At 40.4% G+C, this 5,690-nt stretch overlaps 1 long non-coding RNA gene across 1 annotated transcript; it reads left to right on the forward strand.

Moving 5' to 3' along the window:
• The first annotated feature begins 218 nt into the window (after positions 1-218).
• LOC148164939 (uncharacterized) lies at positions 219-4,390 on the forward strand. The gene is made up of 3 exons (XR_015767803.1): positions 219-735; positions 3,614-3,870; positions 3,966-4,390. It is a non-coding gene; the product is annotated as an uncharacterized LOC148164939 (long non-coding RNA).
• The last annotated feature ends 1,300 nt before the right edge of the window (positions 4,391-5,690 follow it).

Here is a 5,690-nt window from a genome sequence, read left to right on the forward strand (position 1 = left end):
AAGAGAGAGAGAGAAAGCAGCAGAGAGAATACTTGGAGAAATAATGGCTGAAAACTCCCAAAGTTGATGAAATATTTAAATACAAATATCCAAGAAGCTCAATAAACTCCAAGTAATATGAATCAAAGAGATCAACGCCAAGACATACCATAATCAAACTTTTGAAAGCCAAAGATAAAGAGAGAATCTTTTTCTTTCTTTCTTTCTTTTTTTTTTTTTAGATTTTATTTATTCGTCAGAGAGAGAGCAAGCACAAGCAGGGGGAGCATCAGGCAGAGGGAGAAGCAGGCTCCCCACGGAGCAGGGAGCCCAATGCAGGACTCGATCCCAGGACCATCATGACCTGAGCCGAAGGCAGACGCTTAGCTGACTGAGCCGCCCAGGCATCACATAAAGACAGAATCTTGAAAGCTTGTGTGTACTCATCACATATTAGGGATCCTCAATAAGGTCAGTGAGCACATCTGTCATAAGAAACTTTAGAGGCCAGAAGACAGTGGGCCAATATTTAAAGAACTAAAAGGAAAAACCTGTCAACCCAGCATCCTGCATCTGGCCAAACTGTCCTTCAAGGGTGAGGGAGAGACTGAGACATTCCCAGATAAAGAAAAGCTGAGGGAGATGTGATCACTACACATGCCTTGGAAGAAATGCTCAAGGAGTCCTGCAGGGTGAAATGGAAGGACACTAGACAGTATCTCAAAGCCATATGGAGAAATAAAGATCTCAAGAAAGGTGAATATGTGGGCAGTTACATAAGCTATTTTTTTATTATGTTCAATTAGTCAACTTATAATACTATATAAGCTATTATAACAATGGTTTGTAACTCCACATTTTGTTTTCTGCAAAATTTAAGAGGTTGATGCATTTAAGATAATTACTAGCTCATGTCTGGGGCACACAATGTATAAAGATGTAATTTTGTGGCATCAACAACTGAAAGGGGTGGGGACAGAGCTGTAAAGGAGCAGAGTGTTTGCATGTTGTTGAAGTTAAGCTGTTATAAAGCAAAGTTAGAGTGTTATAACTTTATTTTCATGGTAACCATAGAGACAACAGCTATAGAATATACACAAATGGATATGAGAAAGGAATTTAAGCGATTCACTACAAAAAAGCAACTAAACACAAAGAAGACAGTAATGCAGGAAATGAGAGACAAAAAATCTATAATGCACATAGAAAACAGCACAATGACAGAAGTAAGTCCCTCCTTAATCAGTAATTACTTACATGTAAATGGATTAAACTCTCCAGTCAAAAGACAGAGATGGGCAGAATAGATAAAAACACAGGATGCAACCATAGGTTGTCTACAAGAGACTCACTTGAGATCCAAAGACACAAATAGATTGAAAGTGAAGGGATGGAAAACATACTCCATGCAAATAGTGACCAGAGGAGAGCAGGGGTGGCCACACTCACATCAGACAAAACAGACTTAAATTCAAACACGGCTACAAGAGACAAAGGACAGTATATATTAATAACATTTCAGTAAAAGAAAATATAACAGTTATAAACATTCACACACCCAATGACAGACCATCAAACTATATGAAGCAAAAGCTGACGGAATTGAAAGGAGAAATAGCCAGAAGTACAGTAACAGTTGGAGATGGCAGTCCCCCACTCTCAGTAGTGGATGAACAACCAGACTGAAGATAGTAAGGGCCCAGAGGACTAACCCCAAGCAACCGACCAGATGCAGCAGACACAGCACCCGCCCAGCGACAACCCCACACGCGTTCTCACGGGCACTCGGGACAGTTTCCGGGACAGACCATGTGTGAGACCACGTGGTAAGTCTCAGTAGTTTTTATTTATTTATTTGTCCGAGAGAGAGCTAGAGCGAGTGCACAAGCAGGGGGAGGAGCAGAGGCAGAGGGAGAAGCAGACTCACCGCTGAGCAGGGAGCCCGACGCGGGGCTCGATCCCAGGACCCTGAGATCATGACCTGAGCCGAAGGCGGGCACTTAACTCACTGAGCCACCCAGGCACCCCAGTCTCAGTAGTTTTTTAAAAGGTCGATATCATACAAAGTGTCTTCTCTGGCCACCACAGGATGAAGGTAGAAATCAGGAACAGAAGGAAAACTGGAACATTCCCAAATTTGTGGAAATTAAGTAACATATTCTTTTTTTTATAAAGATTTTATTTATTTGACAGAGAGAGACACAGTGAGAGAGGGAACACAAGCAGGGGGAGTGGGAGACGGAGAAGCAGGCTTCCCGCGGAGCAGGGAGCCCGATGAGGGGCTCGATCCCAGGACCCTGGGACCATGACCTGAGCCGAAGGCAGACGCTTAACGACTGAGCCACCCAGGCGCCCCTTAAGTAACATACTCTTAAATCAATTGATCAAAGAAGAAATCACAAGAAAATTAGAAAATACTTAGAAACAAATAAAGATGAAAAGTCTTCGGGCGCCTGGGTGGCTCAGTTGGTTAAGCGACTGCCTTCGGCTCAGGTCATGATCCTGGAGTCCCGGGATCGAGTCCCGCATCGGGCTCCCTGCTCAGCAGGGAGTCTGCTTCTCCCTCTGACCTTACCCCCTCTCATGTACTCTCTCTCTCTCCCTCATTCTCTCTCTCAAATAAATAAATAAAATCTTTTAAAAAAAAAAAAAGTCTTCAACACAACAAAACTATGGAATGCAGTGAAAACAATGCTAAGCATTAGGGGAAATTTATAGCTATAAACATATTTAAAAATAGAAAAGATTTCAAATCAACAATCTGAGTTTACTACTTAATGACCTAGGAAGAAAAGAACAGACTACACCCCAAGCTAGTGGAAGAAAGGAAATAATAAAGATGAGAGTGTAGATAAACAAAATAGAGAATGGGAAAACAATAGAGGAAATCCATGAAACAAAAAGCTGCTCCTTTGAAAAGATCATCCAAGTTGACAGACCTTTAGCTATACGGGCTAAGAATAAAAAGAGAGAAGACTCTGATGACTAAAGTCAGAAATGGAGTGGGAACATTATTACCGATTCTACAGAAATAAAAAGGATTGCCAGAGTCCTGTGAAGAGTTGTACACCAACAAATCGGATAACTTAGATAAGTGGACAAATTCCTGGAAACACAGAACCTACCAAGACTACATCACAGAGACACAGAAGTTGACTAGACCTACGACTAGTAAGGAGACTGAATCAGTAATCAGAAATCTCCCAACAGAGCAAAGCCCTGGACCTGACAGCTTCACAGCTGAATTCTACCAAACATTTAAGAATTACACCAGTCCTTCCCAAACTTTTCCCAAAAATTAAAGGGGAGAGAAACTTCCCAACTCATTCTATGGGGCCAGGCTTACCCTGATACCAAAGTCAGACAGAGACACTGTAAGAAAACAAAACTATAGACCACCATCCATGATGAACACGGATGCAAAAATCCTCAACGAAATACTAGCAAACAGAATTCAGCAGCACATTACAAGGATTACACAGGGAGGGGGCAATTGGGTGATTCCAGGGTGTGGGTAATACTCTAGTCCTTGATTCAGATGTATTTATTTTGTGCAATTTCAACTGCACATTTATGATTTGTGCATATTTCCATATGTATTCACTAAAAAAAAAGTTTACTTATATTTTTAAAGAAAAAAATGAAGCAAAATAAAGACATGTTCAGACAGACAGAAGGTCTTCGGGAAGGAAATTCCAAAAGATGGAGTTCATCTGAGTTAATCTGAGTTCATCTGAGATAAAGAGATCCCAGATGGAAGATCTGAGGGTAAGCGAGGAGCAAGGCAAGAAGAACATCTGGTGGGAAAGATAAAGAAAATACGACTACATTAAACCACAACAAAAAGATAAATAGACATAAGATATCTGACAACGCATACATCAGGAAAGGGTAAACAGAGTTAAACTGTTCTAGATAAAATACCCAAAAGATCTGTATTTACAGAGGGATGTAGGTATTAAATTCATTTTGTCACTTTTTTACAGGTTCATCTGGGCATGACGGACATACAATAACGATCCGATCAATTTTGACATGTGTTTACGCGTATGGTGTCATCACCACGATCAAGGTCATGAACATACTCATCACCCCCAACGTTCCCTCACCAGGCAGCTCCCCACAAGGACAACCACCAACCAATCTGCTTTCTGTTACTATAGACTAGTTTGCATTTTCTGCAGTGTTATGTAAGTAGATTCATATATTCTATTTTTTGCCTGTCTTCTTTGAGTTAGTATAATTATATTGAGTTTTATCTACATTGTTGGGTGTATCAATCAATACTTCATTCCTTTTTATTAGTGAGTAATGTTCCATTGTATGGAAAAACCACAGTTTCTGCATTCACCTGTTGATGGACATTTCAGTAATTTCCAGTATTTGGCTATTACAAATAAAGCTGCTCTGAATACTCACCTATAAATCTCTATATGGACATATGCTTTCATTTGGGTTTTTTTTTTTTAATCTCTACTTAACATTTTTGTAAAATTCCAGCAGAGTTAACATACAGTGTGTTATTAGTTTCAGGTGTCCAATATAGTGATTCAACAATTTTACACATCTACTTAACATTTGTAATCTTTCTTGTAGCTTCCTGAACATTCGGAATACAGTTATGACTTTAATGTCTTTGTCTACTGATTCTATCATCTGTGTCATTTCTAGTTCAGTTCTGAATAACTAATTTTTTCCTGTCATTATGAGTTGTATTTACCTGCCTCTTTGCATTTATGGTAAGCTTTAGTGGATGCCAGATATTGTAAATTTTACAATGTTGGGAAACAGATTTTCTATTCCTATATATATATTTGAGCTTGTTCTGGAATGCAGTTAAGTCACTTGGACACGATTTGATCCTTTTGGGTCTTCCTTTTACATTTTGTTAGGTGGGCTCAGAACACTCTTTAGGCCAATTTGATCTGCTACTGAGACAATAGTTTCTGGAAGATTCTCCTCGACATGGCTGGTGGCACCACAACCTTTTTCTGGCCCTAGGTGAACTCTGAGGCTTGTTCATCCTTATCCATTGCAGTGGTTCTTCCCCTAGCTGCGGGTGGTTACTGCGCAAGTGTGTTCTGCTCAGCGCTCAGCTGAGGACTTGCAGGGAGTATACCGCAGGACCCTATGCAGCCCGTTTCTCTCCAGTACTCTACCCTAAAAGCGCTAGTCACCTTGGGCACCCCAAATTCTGAGCTCTGTCCCTTCAAGTCAGGGTTACTGCCTAGCTTTGTTTGGGCTCCTCATCCCTCTTCTGAAGGCTGGAAAATTCCTTCAGGGGTAGCCGGGACATTGTAGAGCTTTCCTTGTTTCCCTCTTTCAAGGATCACCGTTCTGCACTACCTGTTTCCTATGCCTGAAAAGCTGTGTTTCACAGTCTGTCCAGTTCTTTAGATGTTTGAAGCGGTAGACCATCTAGCCATAGGAAGTTGGTATCATTCTGTCTAGATGATGATAAGCTAAGCAGACCCATTGTGAGTCTACTAAAAAAAGCAGAGTGAGTAACTTTTAAGCAAATGTGTGTGTTAATAAAATGAATAATAAGGAATAATCAGTCCAAAAGAAGACTCAAAAGGAGAGAACAAACATATCAGTGAGTTTTAGTCAATGATAATGGACAAAATATTCCAGTTAACAAAGAATGCCACCCCGAATAAAAAAGCCAACCCAACGCAACTATATGCTGTTTCTATGAAACACAACTACGT

Source organism: Eumetopias jubatus, unplaced genomic scaffold (genome assembly GCF_037043125.1).
Source record: "Eumetopias jubatus isolate StellerSeaLion01/CBP00866 unplaced genomic scaffold, mEumJub1_p1.0 scaffold_2, whole genome shotgun sequence".
In the NCBI taxonomy this organism is placed as follows: Eukaryota; Metazoa; Chordata; class Mammalia; order Carnivora; family Otariidae; genus Eumetopias; species Eumetopias jubatus.